This window comes from Zalophus californianus, chromosome 6 (genome assembly GCF_009762305.2).
Source record: "Zalophus californianus isolate mZalCal1 chromosome 6, mZalCal1.pri.v2, whole genome shotgun sequence".
In the NCBI taxonomy this organism is placed as follows: Eukaryota; Metazoa; Chordata; class Mammalia; order Carnivora; family Otariidae; genus Zalophus; species Zalophus californianus.
The window spans coordinates 143,136,989-143,162,497 of record NC_045600.1 but is presented as its reverse complement, the minus strand read 5'-3'; the positions used below and the strand labels follow the sequence as shown (position 1 = coordinate 143,162,497).

The 25,509-nt window shown below is 46.2% G+C and overlaps 1 protein-coding gene across 9 annotated transcripts in view; it reads right to left on the bottom strand.

Moving 5' to 3' along the window:
* Positions 1-25,509, bottom strand: part of SH3GL3 (SH3 domain containing GRB2 like 3, endophilin A3) — a 155,391-nt gene that overhangs the window by 114,691 nt on the left and 15,191 nt on the right. The window contains exon 2 of one of the 9 annotated variants that reach the window (XM_027571930.2): positions 24,716-24,791. The exons of 7 other annotated variants lie outside the window; for them this stretch is intronic. The gene's annotated coding sequence lies outside the window, so the exon portion shown is untranslated. Of the gene's footprint in view, positions 1-24,624; positions 24,686-24,715; positions 24,792-25,509 lie in introns of those variants that run through there. One more of the 9 variants, XM_027571931.2, reaches the window with a different exon arrangement.

Sequence of the window (25,509 nt, the reverse complement as noted above, 5' to 3'; positions counted from 1 at the left end):
CAGGGAGACCCACCCTCAACCTGGCCCATGTGTTCTGTTTTCAAGATTGGACTTCTGCCTTGGTTTCCTATGTTCCAATCTCATTCTGGAAAAGTCCACACCATTTGTCCAATGCCTGACAACAACCCTAGCTTTCTCAAACTCTCTCTCCCAGAGGACTGAACTCTTCTCTTACCGGATCCTCCCCTGACTGGGGTTTCCATCCTACCTCTTAGAATCATGGTGGCACAGCCCCCTTTTCTGCCCCTCCCCCATAACACCCCTGGAGTACTGCCAAGGCCAAAGTCATCACATCCTCCTGGGTATCCCCCTGGGGTTACTGACCACCACTCTAAAGGAGAAGCCCACCACCTGGCCTGACCCCCAGTCTCCAAGCCCACACCTCCCCACCCACCGCCTGGCAGCTCTGGAATGAATGTAACAGTCAAGACCACATGCCTTGCGGCGGGGGGGGGGGGGGGGGGGGGGGGCGGCCTGCAGATTAGAAAGTAGATTCAACAGGACCAGATGAATGGGTTGATTTTAGAGCAGAAGCTTATTGGATGGGATTTAAGATTTCAGGATGAAGCAGGTCTGAGTGCTATTAAAGTCTCCGGTCTGGCTACAGACACGCAGGGGGAGGAATGCAGGTTGCCAGTGTGAGCGGGGCCAAGAACGGAGATGCTCAGAACTCGCAAGCCCCTGACCCACTCAAACCAAAGCTGGCGTATCATGGCACCAACAGCGGAAGAGGGCAATTTCGCCACAGAGCAGAGGGGCCAGAAGGGTGATCATGTGCTTCATTTTAACATTCTATTTCAGAAAATTTTGAACATATCACCAAAGTAGACAGAACCGTGTGATGAACCGCCATGTAGCCATCACTCAAGTTCAACAAGTGCTGGAATTAGCCTTTATTCCACCCCTCTACTCCCCCCCCCCACCCCTGCTACTCCCCGGCCACTGGGTTATTTCAACGCAAATCCCAATACCTGCAAATCCTTCAGGCCATATCTCTAAGAGGACAGCACTCTTTTTTCAACATAACCAGAAATAATTTTCACACCAAAAATAATTCAACAATAATTCCTTAATATCTGACATCCAGCTGCTGATCCTATTTCCCCAATCGATTCCTGCCTTTTCACAGATCGTTTAAATTGGGATGCAGATAAGGTCTGCACGTTGCACTGGATGGAGATGCCTCTGTCTTAGTTCGGTTTCCCCTGGAAAAAGGCCCCGAAGAAATGACTTAAGCGCCAACAGTTTATCTGGGAGGTGGGAGAATAAGGGAAGGAGCCAGGGAAGAGAAGAAACCTGAGAAAGGGCGTGCGCCACGGGGACACACGGAGCGTGGTTCCTCTGGGCAAGTCTAGGAGAGAGCGTGGGGCACCCCTGTGGGGTGTCTCAGCCCCAGGAGGTGAGGAGGATGTTGGGGCATTTGTCCACTTCCCTGTCCATCACTGCCTGAGGCTGAGGGGCATCTCCGGGCCACTGATTCTCTGGTGCTCTGCTCTGCCCGCCAGGCATACTCTCTTGGGCGGAGAAAAGCCCTCAGGCAGAGGGTCCCCTGCATTCCCAGTGAGCCCACACACCAGGCCCAGGCCGTCCAGCTGGAAGTGCTTCTAACCTTCTCCTGTGAGTTTCCTTCATCTACATGTCCCTCCCCATCTTACTCTTGGCCATTGACTTACTAAAGCAATGTGTTATCTATCCCTTCTAATTCCCACATTCTAGATTTGGTAGACGGCCTCCCCGTGGTGGTGTTTCCTATGTTCCCCTTTCATATTTACTGTAAACTGAGTAGCTAGCAGATCCATCAAATCCTGAGTCTTAACTTCTGATGAGAAGACCCGTAGGTCAGGGAGGGCGTCTAACAATTACAGGTTGTCTCCCCTTCCATGGGTTGGTTTGGTGGCTTAATGCAACATATCCCCCCCAAGCAGGCCAACCTCCTCCCCATGCTGGAGGCCAGGCGAATACAAAGAGGACAAGTCAGGCTCTGCATCATCCAAACGCCTCGCTGGCTGATCCTGAGCCGGGTTTTCTCGTGACTCGTCACACACCTGAAGCTGTCACTTAGTCTCCCACTCCTTAGAGCACTTTTCAAATACAGAGCTCCCTCTGAAAGCAATTCACATACCAGAGCAGCACAAGCACCACGTGTATTCTGACTTTGAGTCTGGGAGGTGTGAATCTGTTCATGCCTGAGCCTCAACCAGTTCCAAAGCAGAGAGCCGGTCAGATCTTCTCTATCTGATCTACATCGTTTCACAAGAAAAGGTGGCCCGGCAGATTGTAATGCACACAGAGTGCCCGCTAAGGAAGCGGGCTCCTGAAGGAATGCAAAAGTTAAATTCAGAGAACGATCTAGTCCAATGCAGTGTTTCATGCAATACTGACAAGCTGAAGATGGTCGGCCACTGATGTTTGGGAAGGAGCTGCACTGTACTTCGGATGATTATCCAAGGTCATTTCTACTTGCCTCCAACTCACTCATTCCAGAAACACCCACCGACGGGGTGAGCTTAGGAACCATGCTGACCACCAGCGGGACAGGGTCTCTCTTGACCTCCGCCATGAGGTCAGTGCCTTCAACATCACCCCAGACCAACAACATTGCAGTCTGTACATCTTGAAGCCATCGGACACATGGATCTGTTTCACCCAATACACTCTGAGCCCAAACGTGTAGGTTTTCCCTCCACCAACAATCACTTCCCCAGCTGCTAACACCAACTAGTGCCCTACAATTCCATCCATTTCTGACACTAATGGCCTGGAGTTTATATCAGACTCCAAGATTTAAGGGCTCAGCCCTCACTTCAGATGCCAGTCCCAAGCATCGGGTTACCCATACTTCTGCCCGACCTGGCTACAAAGTTAGGAGATCCCACAGTCTCCTCCGCAGGTCTGATCATTTGCTAGAATGGCTCACAGATCTCAGGGAAGCTACTATTACTGACTAGTTATTCTAAGGCGTACAACTTAGGAGCAGCCTAACTGAGATGATGCATGGGGCAAAGAAGTGCAGTGGGCACACACAGAGCGTCCATGCACCACCCCCCGCCCCGTGGGCACACCACCCTCCCAGCACCTCGATGGGTTCTCCAAACCAGAAGCTCTCCAAACCTCTTCATTTAAGGGCTTTTATGGAGTTCTTTTTAGTCAGGTAGGCATGATTGATTAAGTCGTTGCTCATTGCTATTAACTCAGTCTCAAGCCCCTCTGCAGTCCCCTCCCCACCGAAGTCAAGAAGTCAAAGGGTAGGGCTCAGAGCTCCAACCCTCTCATCAGGCCTTGGTCTTTCTGGCAACCAACCCCACCGAAAGACATCTAGGGGTCCCCAGCCCCCACTCATCAATTAGCATATAAAAGACTTATCACTCAAGAGATTCCAAGGGTTTTAGGAGCTGTGTGTTAGGAACCAGGGACGAAGACCAAATATTTACCTTTTTTATTTTAACACTATGGGTACTGCTTATCTGATAACAGAATGTCCAACAAAGTCAAGTCATAAAGAAGCCTTGCTCTACAAAACACAGCCCCATTACACGTGCAGCCTGGTTCATTCTAGACTTGCCCTCACGCTGGAGCCCCCCGTTATTGGACACACACCTGGGACTTCTCAAAGGCAAGTACCCGGTCTTGCTTTTCTCTGCATCCCCAAGATCTGAGACCCAGCCCAGCACACATAAGTCCTTAGTCAATCATCATTCCCGCCAATGTAGCACTTCCCACATTCACCACAAAGGTCTCCAAGTCCAGGCACACCTTGGAGATATTTTGGGCTCGGTCCCAGACCGCTACGATAAAGTGAATACCGCAACACAGAGTGTCAAACACATCTTCTGGTTTCCCAGTGCACATAAAAATTATGTTTACACTACGCTGCAGTTATTAAGTGTGCAATAGCATTAGATCTTAAAAAATGTACAAAGTTTAATTAGAAGATACTTACCTGCTTAAAAATGCTAACCATCGCCTGCGCTTTCAGCGATCAGTGACTGTGGTATTCCACAATACCACCGTGGAAAGGAAGCAGCCTAGACCCCAGGGAAGGGCAGGCCAAATATCCAAGCGTAGAGACTTCTTGAGGGTCCCAACCTCATCCTACCTGAGGTTGGTTCTCACACAAGGTCAGCAGTCTCTTCCCAATCCCCTAGCAGACCTCTGTGAGCCATACAATCCTGTCCCCGGTGACCCCATTCCCATCCCCCCTGCCACAGAGACAGGGCTCAGATCCCTTTTATCTGTTTGTCCAGCTAGCTTGCTATCTCCTTCATCGCTTCAGACAATCCCCGCTAGACTCCACTGCCTACGGGAACAAACCTGTCCCACAGGCTGTTCTCTAATAGGCCTAATTCCCCTGCTTGATTTCAGCTGGAAAGCATATTTTGATACAGCCTCTTCATTTGAGAGGTAGAGACCCAGAGAGGTGCAGCGACTCTCCCAAGATCACACAGCACAGGGAGATTGGGATCTACAGCTGTTGTGCCCCTGGGCGAGGGCGACTGAATCATTCAATAGAAAAGGAGCCTTGGGTTCGTAGTTATGGAAGAATAATGTAGTCTGCAAATGCATACTGTTGTCCCCGGGCTATCAAACACTGGCTAAGGACTGGGTAATAGAAAATCAGTCACTGAAGAAGGGGCGTTGGAGTGAGGCCTCATCCCACCGAAGGAAGCAGCAGACATCAAAGGGAAGGACCCGCAGTTAACCCTGAACAGAGGAAATCTGAGGTGCTTTTTACCTTTTTCCTTCAGCTTTGCTGTGGGGCTTCAGTGTTCTTCACAGGGAGGTATGTATCACAATTAGGGAAAGTAGACCGATGAGCCTGATTCCTAGAGTCCCACTCAGAAGCCAGTCTCAGGTCCTGGGTGTCACACGAGAGTCACATCTGCCTGCAGAGTGCCGTTGGGAGAAGACTTCCCAAAGCCACAGTACAGACCAGCTGTTGGCACGCACCCCGCGTAGCGCGAGCAATGCTGCACTCCCTGGGCCCCCATGCATCCCTGGTGCACAGCATTAGAGCTTCAGAACTCACCAGAATTTCTAGCAAAAAGTCAACATGGGTCCCTCTGCGGGGAGGGTGGGGAGACCCGTGCCTGGATGCCAACTGAAGTCCCCATGAAAACGAATACAAGTTTGGTGGGAGGGTCTGGAAAAGGTAAGAATCCATGTATCACACAGCAAAATCAGAAGGCTCTTCTACTGACGGGAAGGAATCCAGGTCTACAGGCACTGACCAGCAAACATCAGCCACCAAAACCAAAGTGGCTGCAGGTGCGCCGCTGAGCACACAGTGCATGAGCTGTGCCCCATCAAAGGGAGCACACCTTTCCATCACGGACACTGTAGGTCTGTGTATTTATCACCCAGTTTTCCAGCACGTGGCAGTCAAAGACCTGCTCTAACAAATTTAGTATGGCACAACAGAGTCCTCACACATGGAAGGGAAGGGTCTTGAGGTCTAATTCATAAACGGAGCACCACAGGTGCTAGCAGTGACCCCACCAGCATCCTAACCTCACCAGCTGCTGGCACACAAAAGCCCCTCAGGATTCAAGCCAAGCCACACCCCCAGCCCGACACTGCTGGGGACCCCTTTCGGAAGAGATCGAGTCCCCCTGTCTCATCCGTAACTTGCATTCCTCATCCATCCTGAGCCTACAGCTCCTAGCAAGCGACCAGCAGGGTGAGCGATGCCCGCGCCAGCCGTACTCGTGGGCCTGTGGCCTCCTCACCTGGGAAGAGGACCTGCGGGAAGGTGCCCATTTTCACAGCAGGAAAGACTGACCAGGTCCTGCAAGAGCCAAAGTCCACCTTACCACTTGTCAGAAAACAGATGGGGAGGGGAAAAGAGAGAAATCAGGTCAGCCAAAAAGAGCTGCCCGGCTGGGCCATGGACCAGAAGGTCCCACTGGAGACAGCAGCCCGGCCCGCAGCCTGTCAGTGAGGACAGGGAGGCACTGTGAGCAAACAGTGTGGTGCGTCCGTGAGCCAACACCAGGCCCATTCATGAACAAGCAAATAGAAACACAACACGACTGAGGCCTAGGACCAGAATTCGAAGGATAAGAGCACAAAAATAGTTCCTCGAGGAATAAGAGCAAAGGCCTCATTGCACGTAGCTTTACTGCAGGAAAGAGGAGCATCTGCTGTGGGGCCACAATAGGAAACAAGGGCACAGTCCCCAAAAACAGACCACATACAAAATAGAAGAGGCAAATATGGCAAACAGAATGCAGGGATGGAAGGAGGGAGGCAGAGAAAATCAACACACTAGAGCCAAATAACAGGAAATGCGAGGCCCAGATGAACATGCTGAAAACCAGCATGAGGACAGAAGGTGGGACAGCTGGCCTGGGCACCTCAACACATGGATGTCAGAGGGAGAAAAGAACAAAAACAGGAAGGAAGGGAGGGAGGGAGGGAGGGAGGGAGGGAGGGAGGGAGGGAGGGAAGGAAGGAAGGAAGGAAGGAAATGGTAGAAGGGAACTCTTCTAGATCATGAGATTTAAGAGCAATTCCATTCATAGGCATATACCCGAAGAATTGAAAAGGTACTCAACTATTTATATATTGTATGTCTGAGTATTGCTGTGTCCTGAATGCTTCTGTCCCCACCCAAATTCATATGTGGAAGCACCAACCCCCAATGTGAATGGTATTTGGAGGTGGGGCCTTTGAGAGGTCATTACATTTAGATAAGGTCCTGATGGTGGGACACCCATGACAGGACTGATATCCTTCTATGATGTAGAAGAGTCGAGAGCTCTCTTTCCTCCACCTGAGGGCACAGCAAGATGATGACCAACCACAAGCCAGGAAGAGGGCTTTCCCCAGGAACTGAATCTTGGACTTTCTACCCAGGGACATTTAAGCCATCTGGTCAACGGTATTTTGTTATGCAGCCCAAGCTGAATAAGACAGATTTTGTTACCAAGAGGTGGGATGCTGCTGTAACAAATACCTAAAAATGTGGAAGCAACTTTGGAACTGGGTAGGGGTTGAGGCTCAATGGTGACAGGTGCCCACTGGAAATACGGATGTAAGGGCGATTCTCGTAAGAGCTCAGAAAGAAAAGAGATGCTTCTCTCTTCTTAGAGATAGAGAGATAATCATGACCAAAATGTGGAGAGAAGTAACAAAAGGAAACACCCTCTGGTGAGGCCTCAGATGGAAATGAGGAACATGTTCCTGGACACAGGGTGGTCTTCGGTGGACAGTGGTGAGAAATGTGCCCAAAGTTGCTGGCCTGTGTGAGGTCGCAGGCAGACCTATGAGCCATGAAAGTGGATGCTTAACTGAGAACATTTTTTTTTAAGATTTTATTTATTTATTGGAGACAGAGAGCACAAGCAGGGGGAGCAGCAGAGGCAGAGGGAGAAGCAAACTCCCCGCTGAGCAGGGAACCTGATGAGGGGCTCAATCCCAGGACCCTGGGATCACGACCTGAGCCGAAGGCAGATGCTCAACTCACTAAGCCACCCAGGCGCCGCTAGCTGAGGACGTGTCTAAGCAAAACATTGAAGGAGCAACTTGGTTTCTCCTGAGTACTTATCATAAAATGAAAATGAAATGAAAGAAGGGTGAAATTAATTGAAGAGCTCATTGTTAAGCAAAAAGGAAGCAGAATCTAAAGATCTGGAAAATTCTCAGCCTATCCTTACTGCAAAAAGAATGAAAAAGCTTGAAGAGATCACTAACAGTGTGGCTGAAGAGCCATTTAATAAGGAGATTAGCCTGAGTGTGAACCATGAACCTACTGAGCCGCCCAGCGGAAACACTGCCAGTCTGAACTGAAGGGGACTAAGGACAAAATGAAGGGATTTCTTAGATCCTACAGAACTAGGCCATAGAGCTATTTAGCTGTGAACATGCACTATTCTTCAAGACAAGCAAAGAATGATTCCAAAGGCCATGCAGAGTGATCAGGGCCAGGTCGTCAGTCTCAAAGTGGGGGCGGGGGGGGATGGTGGGGGCAGGTTCACTGCCTCAACAGGGCCAGGTGGCAGCCGTCCAGAGCCGTGGGTGCATGACGGGACCACCACCCCCGTGGGTACTGAAGGTGGGACCACCACCCAGGTGGGTCCCAAAGACAGAGAGCACTGAACCCAAGAGATTTATTCTTAAGGCTTAAGATCTAATGGTATTTGCCTTGCTAGGTTTTGGACACATGTAGAACCCAACCACCTCTTCCCTCCTTCTGATTTCTCCCTCTCGGAATGGCAACATCTATCCTGTGCCTGTCCCCCCACATAACTTCCCCGGTATCACAGGCTCACATATGGAGAGGAACTCTGCCTCAGGATGAAACTTACCTTGAGTTTGCCTTAGAGGATATTTAGAGAAAACTATGGACTTTAGCGTTGATGCTGGAATTAAGACTTTGGGGCTGTCGCAACGGAATGAATAGATTCTTGCACGCAAAAAGGGCGCACATTTGGGGGGACAAGGGAGCTGAATGTTATAGGCTGAATGTTTGTATTCCCCCCTCAAATTCGTATGTGGGAGCACTAGTCCCCAGTGTAGATGGTATTAGGATGTGGAACCTCTGGGAGGTAATCAGGTTTAAAGGAGGTCATGGGGGTGGGGCCCTCCCGATGGGATCAGTGCCCTTCTAAGAGGAAGAAAGGCCAGAGCTCATGCTCTTCACCACGTGAGGACACAGCCAGAAGATGGCCATCTGGAAGCCAGGAAAAAGATTCTCGCCAGGAACCCAATCTGCTGGCACCTTGGATTTTCCAGCCTCTAGAACTATGAGAAATAAGTGTTGCTTATGCCACCCAGTCTCTGGTATTTGGTTAGAGCAGCCCAAGCTAACTAAGCGAAGTATTCATAGCAGCACTCTTCCTTACAGGCACCGCCTCTGGCTGTTAGGAATGGATATGGATAAATGCAGTAAACAAACCGAGGTATACATGCAGCAATGGAAATATTATTCAGGCATAAAAAAGGAATAAAGCAGGAAAGGAGCAAGATGGCGGAGGAGGAGGAGACCTGGATTTCGTCTGGTCTCAGGGATTCAGCTGGATAGGGATCAAACCATTCTGAACACCGACGAACTCAACAGGAGATCGAAGAGGAGAGTAGCAACAACTCTCTGAACAGAGAAGCGACCACTTACTGGAAGGTAGGACGTGCGGAGAAGTGAATCCGAGGCGATATTCGGGAGGATAGACGGCGGGGGAGGGGCCTCCGTCGGCCGCTTCTGGCAAGTGATAGAGCCGCGGAGCACAAAATCGGACCTTTTAGAAGTCGGCTCCACGGAGGGACGTCGCTGCAGTGGCTAAGCGGGGGTGCAACCCTCGCGGGACAGTGGGGTCTCAGGACCCTCGGGGTCACAGAAAGACCGGGGGTGCCTGAGTGCAGCAGAGCTCCCAGGGATCGGAGCGGGGAAGCCGGCTGCAGAGACGGAGCCGAGGCGCGGGCTCCCAGCTCGGGGTGGCCATAAACTGTGATCCACGGCCCAGTCGGGCCACTGCTCCTCCAGCAGGGACCCAACAAGCGGCAGATCCGGGGAGACTCCCCTTCCTCCCCCGGGAGGAGCGGCGCGGGAGCACACCGCAGGGAGCTGCTGGGTTTGGAGACTCCACACGGGGTCGGGTGCCAGAGATAGAAACGCTCGGTCACAGGCCGGGTGAGCACGGAGTGCGGCCGGAGACCGGGGACACGGGACTGACTGCTGTTCTCTGGGGGCGCCCTGAGGAGCGGGGCCCCGAGTTCTCAGCTCCTCCGGGTGGAGATTGGGAGGCCGCCATTTTCACTGTCCTCCTCCAAAGCTGTACCGAGAGCTTGCAGGGAACAAAAGCTCCTGAGAGCAAACCCGAGCAGCTTGCTTAGCCCGGACCGACAAGGGCGGGGCACTTCCGCCTCCGGCAAAGACATTTGGGAACCACGGCAAGAGGCCCCTCCCCCAGAAGATCAGCACGAACAGCCAGCAAGCCAAGACCAAGTTTACCCATCAAGGAGAACGGGAGAACTCCAGCACTAGGGGAATACTGCACATAGATTCATGGCTTTTCTTACCATGATTCATTAGTTTTTCAAAGTAAATTTTTTAACTGTTTTTTTTTTTAAGATTTTTTATTTATTTATTTGAGAGAGAGAGAATGAGAGATAGAGAGCACGAGAGGGAGGAGGGTCAGAGGGAGAAGCAGACTCCCTGCTGAGCAGGGAGCCCGATGTGGGACTCGATCCAGGGACTCCAGGATCATGACCTGAGCCGAAGGCAGTCGCCCAACCAACTGAGCCACCCAGGCGCCCTAACTGTTTTTTATAATTTCTCTTTTTCCCTTTTTCAACCAACATCTTATCAATCCCTTTTTTTAAAAAAAACATTATTTTTCATTTTTGGAGTCATATTTTATCCCTTCATAGTAGTTACCCTTACTTTTGGCATATAAGTTGTTCTCTCTTTAAAATTTTGAGATACAGTTTTTTCTAACAGATCAAAATATACCCTAAATCACTAGTGTATGGCTTTGTTCTAGTCTCCTGCCTGATCACATTCTCTCCCCCTTTTTTTTTAAATCTTCTTCTTTCTTTTTTCAAACTTCTTATCATATCAATTCCTTTTATAAAATCTTTTATAATTTTCATCTTTACACTCATCTTCCATCCCTTCATTGTACCAACCCTTATTTTGTACATATATAAGTCTTTCTTCCTTTAAAATTTTAGGGGGCACTTTTTTCTAACAGACCAAAATACGCCCAAAATCTACTCTGTGGCACTGATCTATGCACTAGCCTGATCACATTTGATCATATTTGGGGTTTTTTTGTATTGTTCTGTTTTTGTTTTTAATCTTTTCGGGTTTTTTTTTTCTTTCTTTCTTTTTCTCTTTCTTTCCCTTTCTTTTCCCCTGGTTTCAGGTCTTTTCTGATTTGTATAGAGTATATTTGCTGGGGACGTTCTTAATCTGTTGGCATTTTGTTCTCTCATTCATCTATTCTCCTCTGGACAAAATGACAAGACGAAAAAAGTCACCTCAGCAAAAAGAACAAGAGATAGTACCGTCAGCCAAGGACCTACTCAATACGGACATTAGTATGATGTTGGACCTAGAGTTCAGAATCATGACTTTAAAGATACTAGCTGGGCTTGAAAAAAAGCATGGAAGTTACTAGAGAAACCCTTTCTGGAGAAATAAAAGAACTAAAATCTAACCAAGTCGAAATCAAAAAGGCTATTCATGAGGTGCAATCAAAAATGGGGGCACTAACTGCTAGGATAAATGAGGCAGAAGAGAGAATCAGCGATATAGAAGACCAAATGATGGAAAATAAAGAGGCTGAGAAAAAGAGAGAGAAACAACTACAGGATCACGAGGGCAGAATTCGAGAGATAAGCGATACGATAAGACGAAACATTAGAATAATTGGGATCCCAGAAGAAGAAGAAAGAGAGAGAGGGGCAGAAGGTATATTGGAGCAAATAATAGCAGAGAACTTCCCTAATGGGAGGAAGGAAACAGGCATCAAAATCCAGGAGGCACAGAGAACCCCTCTCAAAATCAATAAAAATAGGTCAACACCCCGACATCTAATAGTACAACTTCCGAGTCTCAGAGACAAAGAGAAAATCCTGAAAGCAGCTCGGGAGAAGAGATATGTAACCTACAATGGTAGAAACATTAGATTGGCAACAGACCTATCCACAGAGACCTGGCAGGCCAGAAAGGACTGGAATGATACCTTCAGAGCACTAAATGAGAAAAATATGCAGCCAAGAATACTATATCCAGCTAGGCTCTCACTGAAATTTGAAGGAGAGATAAAAAGCTTCCAGGACAAACAAAAACTAAAGGAATTTGCAAACACGAAAGCAGCCCTCCAAGAAATATTGAAAGGGGTCCTCTAAGCAAAGAGAGAGACTAAAAGCAGCACAGATCAGAAAGGAACAGAGACAATATACAGTAACAATCACCTTACAGGCAATACAATGGCACTGAATTCATTCCTTTCAATAGTTACCCTGAATGTAAATGGGCTAAATGCCCCAATAAAAAGACACAGGCTATCAGATTGGATTAAAAAACAAGACCCATCAATATGCTGTCTGCAAGAGACTCATTTTAGACCCAAAGACACCCGCAGATTGAAAGTGAGGGGGTGGAAAACCATTTACCATGTTAATGGACACCAAAAGAAAGCTGGGGTGGCAATCCTTATATCAGACAAATTAGATTTTAAAACAAAGACTGTAATAAGAGATGAGGAAGGACGCTATATCCTACTTAAAGGGTCTATCCAACAAGAAGATCTAACAATTGTAAATATCTATGCCCCGAACATGGGAGCAGCCAATTATATAAGGCAATTAATAACAAAAGCGAAGAAACACATTGACAGCAATACAATAATAGTGGGGGACTTTAACACCCCCCTGACCGAAATGGACAGATCATCTAAGCAAAAGATCAACAAGGAAATAAAGACTTTAAACGACACACTGGACCAAATGGACTTCACAGACATATTCAGAACATTCCATCCCAAAGCAACGGAATACACATTCTTCTCTAGTGCCCATGGAACATTCTCCAGAATTGACCACATCCTAGGTCACAAATCAGGTTTCAACCGGTACCAAAAGATTGGGATTATTCCCTGCATATTTTCAGACCACAGTGCTTTGAAACTAGAACTCAGTCACAAGAGGAAAGTTGGAAAGAACTCAAATGCATGGAGGCTAAAGAGCATCCTACTAAAGAATGAATGGGTCAGCCAGGAAATTAAAGAAGAATTAAAAAAATTCATGGAAACCAATGAAAATGAAAACACAACTGTTCAGAATCTTTGGGATACAGCAAAGGCAGTCCTGAGAGGAAAGTATATAGCAATACAAGCCTTTCTCAAGAAACAAGAAAGGTCTCAAATACACAACCTAACCGTACACCTAAAGGAGCTGGAGAAAGAACAGCAAATAAAGCCTAAACCCAGCAGGAGAAGAGAAATAATAAAGATCAGAGCAGAAATCAATGAACTAGAAACCAAAAGAACAGTAGAACAGATCAACAAAACTAGGAGCTGGTTCTTTGAAAGAATTCACAAGATTGATAAACCCCTGGCCAGATTTATCAAAAAGAAAAGAGAAATAACCCAAATCAACAAAATCATGAATGAAAGAGGAGAGATCACAACCAACGCCAAAGAAATACAAACAATTAGAAGAACATATTATGAGCAACTCTATGCCAGCAAATTAGATAACCTGGAAGAAATGGGTGCATTCCTAGAGATGTATCAACTACCAAAACTGAACCAGGAAGAAATAGAAAACCTGAACAGACCTATAACCACTAAGGAAATTGAAGGACTCATCAAAAATCTCCCAACAAACAAAAGCCCAGGGCCAGATGGCTTCCCAGGGGAATTCCATTAGACATTCAAAGAAGAATTAATACCTATTCTCCTGAAACTGTTCCAAAAAATAGAAATGGAAGGAAAACTTCCAAACTCATTTTATGAGGCCACCATTACCTTGATCCCCAAACCAGACAAAGACCCCATCAAAAAGGAGAATTACAGACCAATACCCTTGATGAACATGGATGCAAAAATTCTCACCAAAATACTAGCCAATAGGATCCAACAGTACATTAAAAGGATTATTCACCACGACCAAGTGGGATTTATCCCTGGGCTGCAAGGCTGGCTCAACATCCGCAAATCAATCAACGTGATACAATACATTAACAAAAGAAAGAACAAGAATCATATGATCCTCTCAATAGATGCAGAAAAAGCATTTGACAAAGTACAGCATCCTTTCTTGATCAAAACTCTTCAGAGTATAGGGATAGAGGATACATACCTCAACATCATAAAAGCCATCTATGAAAAACCTACAGCCAATATCATTCTCAATGGGGAAAAGCTGAGAGCTTTTCCCGTAAGGTCAGGAACGCGGCAGGGATGTCCACTCTCACCATTGCTATTCAACATAGTATTAGAAGACCTAGCCACAGCTATCAGACAACAAAAAGAAATCAAAGGCATCCAAATTGGCAAAGAGGAAGTCAAACTCTCACTCTTTGCAGATGATATGATACTGTATGTGGAAAACCCAAAAGACTCCAACCCAAAACTGCTAGAACTCATACAGGAATTCAGGAAAGTAGCAGGATATAAAATCAATGCACAGAAATCAGTGGCATTCCTATACACCAACAACAAGACAGAAGAGAGACAAATCAAGGAGTCGATCCCATTTACAATTGCACCCAAAACCATAAGATACCTAGGAATAAATTTAACCAAAGAGGCAAAGGATCTGTACTCAGAAAACTATAAAATACTCATGAAAGAAACTGAAGAAGACACAAAGAAATGGAAAAACGTTCCATGCTCATGGATTGGAAAGACAAACATTGTGAAGATGTCAGTGCTACCTAGAGCAATCTACACATTCAATGCAATCCCCATCAAAATACCATCCACTTTTTTCAAAGAAACGGAACAAATAATCCTAAAATTTGTATGGAACCAGAAGAGACCCCGAATACCCAGAGGAATACTGAAAAAGAAAAGCAAAGCTGGCGGCATCACAATTCCAGACTTCCAGCTCTATTACAAAGCTGTCATCATCAAGACAGTATGGTACTGGCACAAAAACAGACACATAGATCAATGGAACAGAATCGAGAGCCCAGACGTGGACCCTCAACTCTATGGTCAACTCATCTTTGACAAAGCAGGAAAGAATGTCCAATGGAAAAAAGACAGTCTCTTCAACAAATGGTGTTGGGAAAATTGGACAGCCACATGCAGAAAAATGAAACTGGACCATTTCCTTACACCACACACAAAAATAGACTCCAAATGGTTGAAAGACCTAAACGTGAGACAGGAGTCCATCAAAATCCTAAAGGAGAACACAGGCAGCAACCTCTTTGACCTCAGCCGCAGCAACTTCTTCCTAGAAACATCGCCAAAGGCAAGGGAAGCAAGGGCAAAAATGAACTATTGGGATTTCATCAAGATTAAAAGCTTTTGCACAGCAAAAGAAACAGTCCACAAAACCAAAAGACAACCGACAGGATGGGAGAAAATATTTGCAAATGACATATCAGATAAAGGGCTAGTATCCAAAATCTATAAAGAATTTATCAAACTCAATACCCAAAGAACAAATGATCCAATCAAGAAATGGGCAGACGAAATGAACAGACATTTTTCCAAAGACATCCAAATGGCCAACAGAAAATGAAAAAGTGCTCAACATCGCTCGGCATCAGGGAAATCCAAATCAAAACCTCCATGAGATACCACCTCACACCAGTCAGAATGGCTAAAATTAACAAGTCAGGAAACGACAGATGCTGGCGGGGATGCGGAGAAAGGGGAACCCTCCTACACTGTTGGTGGGAATGCAAGCTGGTGCAACCCCTCTGGAAAACAGTATGGAGGTTCCTCAAACAGTTGTAAATAGAGCTACCATACGATCCAGCAATTGCACTACTCGGTATTTACCACAAAGATACAAATGTAGGCATCCGAAGGGGTACGTGCACCCCAATGTTTATAGCAGCAATGTCCACAATAGCCAAACTGTGAAAAGAGCCAAGATGTCCATCGACAGATGAATGGATAAAGAAGAGGTGGTATATATACACAACAGAATATTATGCAGCCATCAAAAGGAATGAGATCTTGCCATTTGCAACGACGTGGATGGAACAGGAGGGTGTTATGCTGAGTGAAATAAGTCAATCAGAGAAAGACATGTATCATATGACCTCACTGATATGAGGAATTCTTAATCTCAGGAAACAAACTGAGTGTTGCTGAGTGGTGGGGGGGTGGGAGGGATGGGGTGGCTGGGTGATAGACATTGGGGAGGGTATGTGCTATGGTGAGCGCTGTGAATTGTGCAAGACTGTTGAATCACACATCTGTACTTCTGAAAAAATAATGCAAGATATGTTAGGAAAAAAGAAAAAGAAGAAGATAGCAGGAGGGGAAGAATGAAGGGGAGTAAGTCGGAGGGGGAGACGAACCATGAGAGACGATGGACTCTGAAAAACAAACTGAGGGTTCTAGAGGGGAGGGGGGTGGGGGAATGGGTTAGCCTGGTGATGGGTATTAAGGAGGGCACGTTCTGCGTGGAGCACTGGGTGTTATCCACAAACAACGAATCATGGAACATTACATCAAGAACTAATGATGTAATGTATGGTGATTAACATAACAATAAAATTAAAAAAAAAAAAGAACGACCAGGAAAACTCCACTGGAAAAAAAAAAAGGAATAAAGCATGGATACATGTCCCAACATGGATGAACTTCAAAAATATTATGGCCAATAAAAGCAGCAAGACACAGAAGGCCCTATAGGGCACAATTCCCTTTATATGAAATATCTAGAAAGCAGATCAGTGGTCACCAGGGCCTAGGGGCAGGAGGGGATGGGGAGGGTAACTGCATTAAAAGGTACGCAGTTGTATTTTGGAGGGGTAGAATGTTCTGGAACCGGCAGGTGGTTGCACAGCTGTGTGAATGTACGAGATGCCACTGAACTCTGTCACGTGACTCTCACTTCAACTTTTTTAAAAAGAGAGATTTAAGAGGCATAACAACTGAATGCAACATGCGGTCCTTGATCAGCCTGTGGTTTGTAGCGGCCGGCGAGAAAAGACATTTGGTCAATAAGGGAAGTCCCTGAACACAGGCTGGACATCGGATGATATAAAGAAGCGCGGCTGGGTGTGATCACCACAGCGCAGTTGAGCAGGAAGATGCCCTTACACCTCCGACGTGCACACCGCGCTGTTTGGGGATGAAATGTCATGATGTCCATTAAAATCGCTCAGGAAAGGGGCGCCTGGGTGGCTCAGTTGGTTAAGCATCTGCCTGCTCAGATCATGATCTCAGGGTCCTGGGATCGAGTCCCACGTCGGGCTCCCCGCTCAGCGGGGAGCTTGCTTCTCCCTCTGCCCCTCCCCCTGCTTGTTCTCTCTAATAAATAAAATTTTAAAAAATAGCTCAGAAAAGAAAGACGATGACTCAAGGCGGCAAAGTGTTCATTGTGAGTTGTTCATGATGTTCCATGTGAGACATACATGATGGGGTCGAGGTATTCGCTGTATTTCTCTCTTCAGTTTTCTGTATGTTTGAATTTCTTCATAATAAAAAGTTAAAAAAACAAAAAACAAAAAACAAAAAAACTCCCAGTCAAAATCCCAGCCAGTGATTTTGTAGATACCAACACTCTGAATCTCAAGTTTTCTATGGAGAGGCGAAAGTCCCAGAAGAGCCAACACAGTATTGGAGGACTGTTAGTACCTGACCTTAAAGATTTACTAGAATTTACAAAAGAGGAACGGCAGACGACAGCACATCTACGAAATCAACATACCAAATCCAAATACAACACGTGTTTACACTTATCACGATGGCTAAATTTAAAGAACAATCCAGTGTTGGCAGGGACATAACAAACCAGGTCCCTCTGAAACACCACTAAGTGACCAGATAAATTAGGATCACCCCTTTGTTTGGTGGGAAGTTGGAAACGACGATCCTCTTCTTTTAAAAAGAAAACTAACTCCTTCCCCACCTCAAATTCCAGGGGCCTTCTGGTGGCCTTCTGCAGTGTCTGTCTCAGGCAGAAAATAGCAAATCAGAGAGCACCACCTCTGCAAGACAGATTTAGCAAGAACAGCTTTCTTTCAACACACCTATTTCAAACCACATATTTCTCTGCACAGGTCAAAGGAGGTATTTCCTTCAGAAAAAAAAAAAAAAATCAATCCTTGAATCTTCAAGAACCTTCCTGCTAGGGTATGAACCTTAGGGTACGAAGCCCTGCCATCTAATGCACCATGTGCTCTTTCAGATGCATGATTAAAGAAAAGCATTGCATTGTTCCCTTTCTCCCGAATTTGAAATTTCAGTTCTTAAAGAATATGTTTGCCTGGTTCAATGGAACGTGGGTCAAAAACAAATAAATTAAGCCATTTCTGAAGTGAACTATATCAAAAGTAGTCATACACAGCTCTACCTAAGTGGGAGCTACTCTCTGTGATAGGAATTAGTTCCTTTGGGGCACCTGGGGGGCTCAGTGGGTTAAGCACCTGCCTTCAGCTCAGGTCATGATCTCAGGGTCCTGGGATTGAGCCCCACGTCAGGCTCCCTGCTCAGCGGAGAGCCTACTTCTCCCTCTCCCTCTCCCCCAGCTCATGCTCTTGCTTTCTCTCTCTCTCAGATAAATAAAATCTTTTTTAAAAATTTAGAAAAAGGAATTAGTTCCCTTAAGCCACACAGAACAAACAGCACAAACAGGCACCAGGAAAGACAGCATGTCCTAGTGAACATGCATTTCTAACATGGATTCCATCTCACCCATCATGAGAGGTCCCACAAGTGCTGTATGCTTTGAAAAAAGTTGCATCTCTGTGTGCCTCAGTTTCCCCACCTGTCAAACAGGGACACTAGCATCTTCTTAATAGAGCTGTTAGATTTGTAGGAGATAAAGCCTGTCAAGGATGCCTGACACATGGTTGTTGTTTTATTATTAGATAAAACAGTGAAAAAAATGGAGTTGTCGTCAATTATTCTAACAGTGTATGGGACGCCTGGGTGGCTCAGTCAGGTGAGCGTCTGACTCTTGATTTCAGCTCAGGACGTAATCTCCCGATCCTCGGATCAAGCCCCACATTGGGCTCTGCACTGGAGCCTGCTTGAGATTCTCTCTCTCCTTCTCCCTCTGCCCCTCCTAACCCCCTACCCCTCTCTAAAAAAATATATAAATCAATCAATCAATCAACAAACAGTGTAGACATATGAATTTATATTGACAGACTCCAAAGAAACAGAAAGATAAAAATAGTAGCATAAGGGGCACCTGGGTGGCTCAGTTGGTTAAGCGACTGCCTTCGGCTCAGGTCATGATCCTGGAGTCCCGGGATCGAGTCCCGCATCAGGCTCCCTGCTCAGCAGGGAGTCTGCTTCTCCCTCTGACTCTCCCCCCTCTCATGTGCTCTCTCTCTCTCTCACTCTTTCTCTCAAATAAATAAATAAATCTTTAAAAAAAAAATAGTAGCATAAGGGTGGTAGCATTAAAGGGGATTTTTTTAACTTAAATTTTTTCATTTGTATTGTAATAGTTTTAAAATAAAAATTAGAGAAATTATTTTCTTAATGATTTTATTTATTTATTTGACAGAGAGAGAGAGACAGCAAGAAAGGGAACACAAGCAGGGGGAGTGGGAGAGGGAGAAGCAGGCTTCCTGCTGAGCGGAGAGCCCAATGAGGGGCTCGATCCCAGGACCCTGGGATCATGACCTGAGCTGAAGGCAGATGCTTAAGGACTGAGCCACCCAGGCGCCCCAAAAATTGGAGAAATTATTTAGATGTCCAGAGAAACAGCTAAAACTTAATTTTCATTCAAAGGATTTTCATCTGACATCACAATGAACACGGTCAACTTAACTACACTGATAAAGATCCTGAAGGAACTCGAAGAATAACCGTATAATAATAAAAGCTAGTATTTAGTTAGCAATGACTACATGGCAAAGATCCTACCAGGCACCTTAAACCTATCCATTCAATTAACTCTCACCATAATTCTAGGAAGGAGGTCCTGTCATTACCTCCATTTCACAGATGGAAAAGCTAAGACATGATAAATGGCATCCCCACCATCACAGAGCCGGTGGCAAAGGCAACATTCGATGCTACAGGCAGAGAGAGGATGTGAGGGGTGCCCTGCCCGTGGCCCTGGGACTCACCTCTAGATGCTCAAGACTGTTTGCTGCAAGCCCCCGCCCCTTTTAGGTTGGGCTGTGTTTGTCTGTTTTCCCAGCTCCATGAACATCAGCCTGTGTGGCGGGCAAACACCCAGTAGTCAATGCTACTACGAGCAGCCCTCGGCCGAGGTACCCAGGCAGCGGGGAGAACACGCGGAGCCTCCTCCCTCTGGCTGGCCAACTCTCCAGCGGCTGCCATGCCGCCCTTGGGGTCCCTCCCCAGCATGACTGAACCCCAGGTGCCCTCAGACGTAACTAACTTGACAGCTCCCCCTTTACTGGCTTCTTTCTGCTCCCTCTCTTCCCCACTCCCCCCTGGTTTTCCTGGGATCACCTCGAAACCACCAACAACCCAAAAAAACTACCTCTCCAAGAAACTTTTGTTTCAAGGTCTGCCTATGGGGAACCCCAAACCAAGAAAACAAAATACACAGTCCAGCTACGTGACCCCACACCCCCAAACTACCCATCAGGCCATACTACCTACAATTTTAAATGAAACAACAGGGAATGTTCCTTCAGTGACAATCCCAAACGTGCTCTCCTATGAAGGATCCTGAAAATACGCACCTAGCCCTTACATCATCAACTGTTACGTGCAGACCTTAATATGCGCCGTATGGAAACATGTGGCATCATGGAGGGGCGGAGAGGAGCCGACAGACCGAAGCTGTCCCCAGAGGAGGCCTTCTGCGCCCCAAGGAGGCTCTGCTCTCCCTCGCTGGCTGGGCCTCCAGCGCTCCACTATGCTCTCTGTATTATGTGCCGAGGGTTGTAGCCTCCCCTCTGCAGTCAGAGTCAGTGCTCAGGGGGAGCTATGGCTGACCTACCTTTCCTGCCTGCTCCTAGGGAAACCAACAGCATTAACAGCGGTCCTCCAACAGGTGCTGCCCCTTCCATAAGGACGTTCTCCCAAGTCTTGTCTTCTCAGAGTGACCTGACCCCGTCCCACTAGCTTTCAGTTAAATGCCTTGGCCCTCCCTCCCCATCCATCCCCTGGACTCACACAGTCTCCTCACCCCCGACTCCCTACTCTCACGTCCCCAAAAGCCCTTAAGAGATCTAAGTGAGCAAATCAATAGCTTTATCAAAGAAAAAACATATCATGGATTATACTATATACCTTCTTTTGCCTAAGTCTATGGGGCTTTTGTTCTCAGAGAAGTCAAGTATTTGTTTCTTAACAATCTGTGCTGGCCTTCTGATATTACACTCCTCATTCTGATGACAAGCTCCGAAAAACTTTTCAATTATGGCAATTTCAGCTGACTTCCATTCCCAAAGAACCCCCTCTACATCTCCCAAGGAGAGTAAATACACCATATTTCTTTAAAATATGCATGTCTGGCAACTCAAAAGGGTACCATCTGGTTCACATAATTTCTGCATGAAGTTTTTGAAAAGCCTAAAGAACATACATGATCCACTCCTGCTGTAACAGAAGCCAAAACATTCCACTGCTATCGTACAAAGCAGCTCAGGTTAAGTGAGGCGAAGACTGGCCGTGTTCCTTGCAAGGGGGTACAATGATCAACTCCCTTAGAACACGGCTCACAAATTAAAATACACATATTTAATCAAAGTCACGCTAGAGAAGGAAGATAAACATGGAAATGACATCACCCTCAAGAATCATTTTTTAGCCCTGGGAAAAGTAGAGAACTGGCAAGAAAAGCAAATTGGGACTCTTACAAAACGACGCAAAGGAGAACGCAAAAGAAAGTCGGAATAATTAAAACAAGAAGGCAACAATGGTAGTGGAATGATCACTGTACCCCCTTGCAAGGAACACAAAAAAATGCCAAACAACCTGGACAGAAGACACTTCTTGAGTTCCCTAGCTCCCCATCCAAGTATATTACGGTCATTCTTCTCCACCACTCTCAACTTTAGGGAGGCGTTAGCACAGGTGACTTTGGGGTACGTGTGTCTCCTAAATTACACACTAAGAATGTATTTCCAGAGCGAAGTCCTTCCCAGGTCACCAGGATGAATCAGAATTGTTTAGTGATTGGAGAGCCCCCAAAAAATGCACAGCCCAATTGCAGATGCAGACAAAATGTTTTTGGGTCTTCAGAAATGTGCATACCGGCATACATAAATTCCCCAGACTTAGAGTTCAGATCCAAGGTTGGCAAACTCTTTCTGTAAAGGGCCAGACAGTAATAATTCAGGCTTTGTGCGCCAGGCTGTCACCAGTCACAATGATTCAACTCTGCCATTCCCAGGCAAACGTGGCCACAGACAACCTGTATACAAGCGAGCAGGGCTGTGTGCCAATAAACCTTTATTAATGGGCACGGAAATCCGAACTGTAGGTAATTACCACGTGTCACCAAATACTATTTTGCTTTTTGTTTTCTTCCGCTATTACAAAAATGTAAAAATCATTCTTAGCTCACAGGCCATACAAAAAAATAGGTGATGGGCTATATGGAGCCCACAGGCTATAGTTTGCCCACCCCTGGGTTAAAGCTTCTAGATAATATGGAGTCTAAATATAGGACATCTGTTTCAAATGAATGATGAAGACACCACCTTGAATTTATGCAAATATTAGAAATCATGAGGAAGAGAGTGGAGGACAGCAGTGGATTTATGTCACACAATGGTGACAAGGACAGTACTGTACGGTCTCAGAATCATGCAGGCCTCTCCCTGAATGCTCAGAGGACCACATTCCAGCTGCATAACCTTGAACAAGTTTTATTTAACCTTGCCCAGCCTTAGTTCCTTCCTCTGTAAAAGGGGGATAACAAAGTACCTTCTTGATAGAGTTATCATGAGGATGAAATAAGATCCTGCCTCTAAAAATACTTTGCACAGCACCCAGCATTTCTGCAAAATAAAGCTATTTAGTATTAGTCTTATCTGATAATACTCGTGGACAACTGATTGGCTGACTGCAAAACACTTTTCCTGGATACGAAGGTAAGATTTTTTAGAAATCTGGACTCCTCACTCATAAAAGCCAAAACTCCAAACATAGGAGACGCTTAACACAAAACTAATACAATGAAAGGAAATGTTAATTTTGGTACAACACCTCAGTTATCCAGCTATCGGGAATCTAGAAACCTCAAATTTCTGTAAAAGTTGTGAGCTCGAACTCATGAAGAAAGAATGAGCCATAAGCCATCATTTATTCACTCAACAAGCATCTCTGAAGACTTCTGTGTGAGAACAGTTTACAATATCGAGTAGGAAGGCCCAAGAAGTAACCAAAAGAATCGCCACATAATAAACATGACATTATCGATGTGTGTACATCAGGGCTCAGTGAGTTGTGCGTTGCGAGCAAGGGCTTTGGAAGAAAGAGGAAGAATACACAGAAGCCGGGTGAGCTGAGGTTCTGCAGGCTCAAGAGATGCCAGCGGAATCTCCTACAGAAGTAAAAGAAGAGGCAAAGGAGTGAATGGACCTGAGGCTGCTGGAGAGTAGAGACGGAGGGCTGCTAGAAGGCTGGGACCGCAGGAAAGGTCATCCCACACCACGTTAAGGAGTTGAGAGTCTACCCTTGGGCTCTGGGGACCCCTGGGGGAGCCCTGGGAGGGGAAAGGTAGGACCCTACTCCCTGTGAAGCAGGGGGATGTGGTGGGGATGGAAAGAGGGGGTGAACGGGAGGAATCTCTAGGAGGTAGAATCTACTACACAGGACTAGTGGCTGGATGTCGTTGAGGCTGGAAGCAACAACAAAAGTGAAGACCTAAAAATAGTCATGAAGCAGAAAATATGGTGGATTCCAGGAGAAACGGATGGTGTGGTCTGCTGGTTTACAATCACTGTGTGTCGGGGCGGGGGGGGGGGGGGTCGATGGATGCCAGCTTCAAAGCCAGAAACAGCTAAGAAACAAGAAGAAAAGGCAGCCAAGGAAAACACACTCATACGACACACTCCCAGGCCTGTGCAGAGACATGGGGAAGAACGGCCAACAGCCAAAGCAGCAGGTCACACCCTGTTGTAGCCCTCACTGAAGATGTCCCCCATGCTCCTTACGTAGTTCCTGGAAAACGTGCTACAGAAACCATCAAATGCATATAAATACACAGATTCAAATAGGATTTAATTTTTCACTTTACCCGTTTTTTTTTAATTATCATAGCACACAAAAATACTGCAAACCTTTTCTCCCTACCCCACAGAAGAATTTGTGTATCAGCCTGTGCGTTCATTCATTCGTTCTTGAGAAATCACGTTCATTTCTCACACACAGCAACACACACAGAGGCCCTCCTAATTGCTGAGTTCAAGCCCTCGCTGAAAGATGAGAAAGCTCCATGACCTTGAGAACACACCTTCACCTCTCTGGTACACAGAGGAGAACCCTGTGTACCAGATACCGGGATGCAGGCAGGAAGGAGGTCCAGGTGCTTCTCATGGGCTGTTCATCTTTTCTCATTTTTTAAAATTTTATTTATTTATTTGAGAGAGAAAGCCAGAGTGAGAATGAGCTGGGAGGAGGGACAGACAGAGAGGTACAGGCAGACTCCCCACTGAGCAGAGAGCCCAATGCCAGGCTGCATCCCAGGACCCTGGGATCATGACCTGAGCCGAAGGCAGACGCTTAACCGACTGAGCCATCCAGATGCCCCTCTCATTTGTTAACATGGTGGAAGCAGCAACTACTTTATCAGGTTGCTGTGAGGATTATGTACGTGTGTCAAGTACCTACTTAAGAGTCCGAGCAAACAAAAACACACTCGATACATGGACACTGATGAACAACCTCTGATACTGATCTCATTATTCCCTTTAGGGATGAGGAAATCAAACCCAAGGAGAGTTAAGTTACTCTTTCTCAAAGTCACACTTCCTGGCAAACACAGGAAACCTACTTCTCCCGACCCCAAATCCCACGATCTTTGGGTATTCCATGCTACCTGCACTTTGGTCCACCCCCCTCGTTCAGTACGCACGCTGGGGAGGTTGGCAGCTCCGCCATTTTGGCACAACCACTATTCAAAGACAGACCTCCAGCCTCTGCGCATCCAAGCTGTTTTACCAACATCAATACAGACTCAGCTCCTGGAAGTTCAGCTCCCAAACCCTGTAGAATGGAGTAGAATGAAGGCACATTTAATAGACTTGATTTAACAACTCCCACTCAAAGAGGGAATAAAAGACAAGAAAAAAGAAATTCCTTTATTCTCCCCAGTTGCACCCACTCTCACTACTGCTCCTTCAAAATAAAGCTGGGCCCCCATCTACTGCCCCCAGGACAGGACTCCAATGCTGAAAAGCAAGAGAAATAAATCAATTCTTGGCTTTTGAGCTTCTAAGGGCTCAAACCCTAGCTATCTATGGCCAAACCATGGGATTTTATACACCATTTACACTCTGAAATTTCTTCATTAGATGTTAACTATACAACATCACTCTTGGTCCAGGTGTCATCCCCTCATGTCTTAAAAAGACATGACCGTGTGCTTTGAACAACAACCATCTTTTCTTGGAAAAAGCACCTAGTCTAAGACATCAATTTGAATAGTAGGAATCCAGTAGGAATAAAATTCAAGGCTGTTGGTTAACTTTTTTAACACAAATGTTATGAGTTATAAAAAATGTACTGTCTGTTTTAAGACATAGGACTTTTACTTATGACTTGATGAGCACACCGAAAAGAGGTTTTACCTGCCTTAGAATATTCTAGAAACTACCTATTCTTGCATCCTCTTCTCAAAATATTCCTAAATAGGTCACCACAAGCAAAGTTCTAGCTCCAGCTCATTTCTTGCCAGTGTTTGCACAGTTGTGTGAGCTGCCCA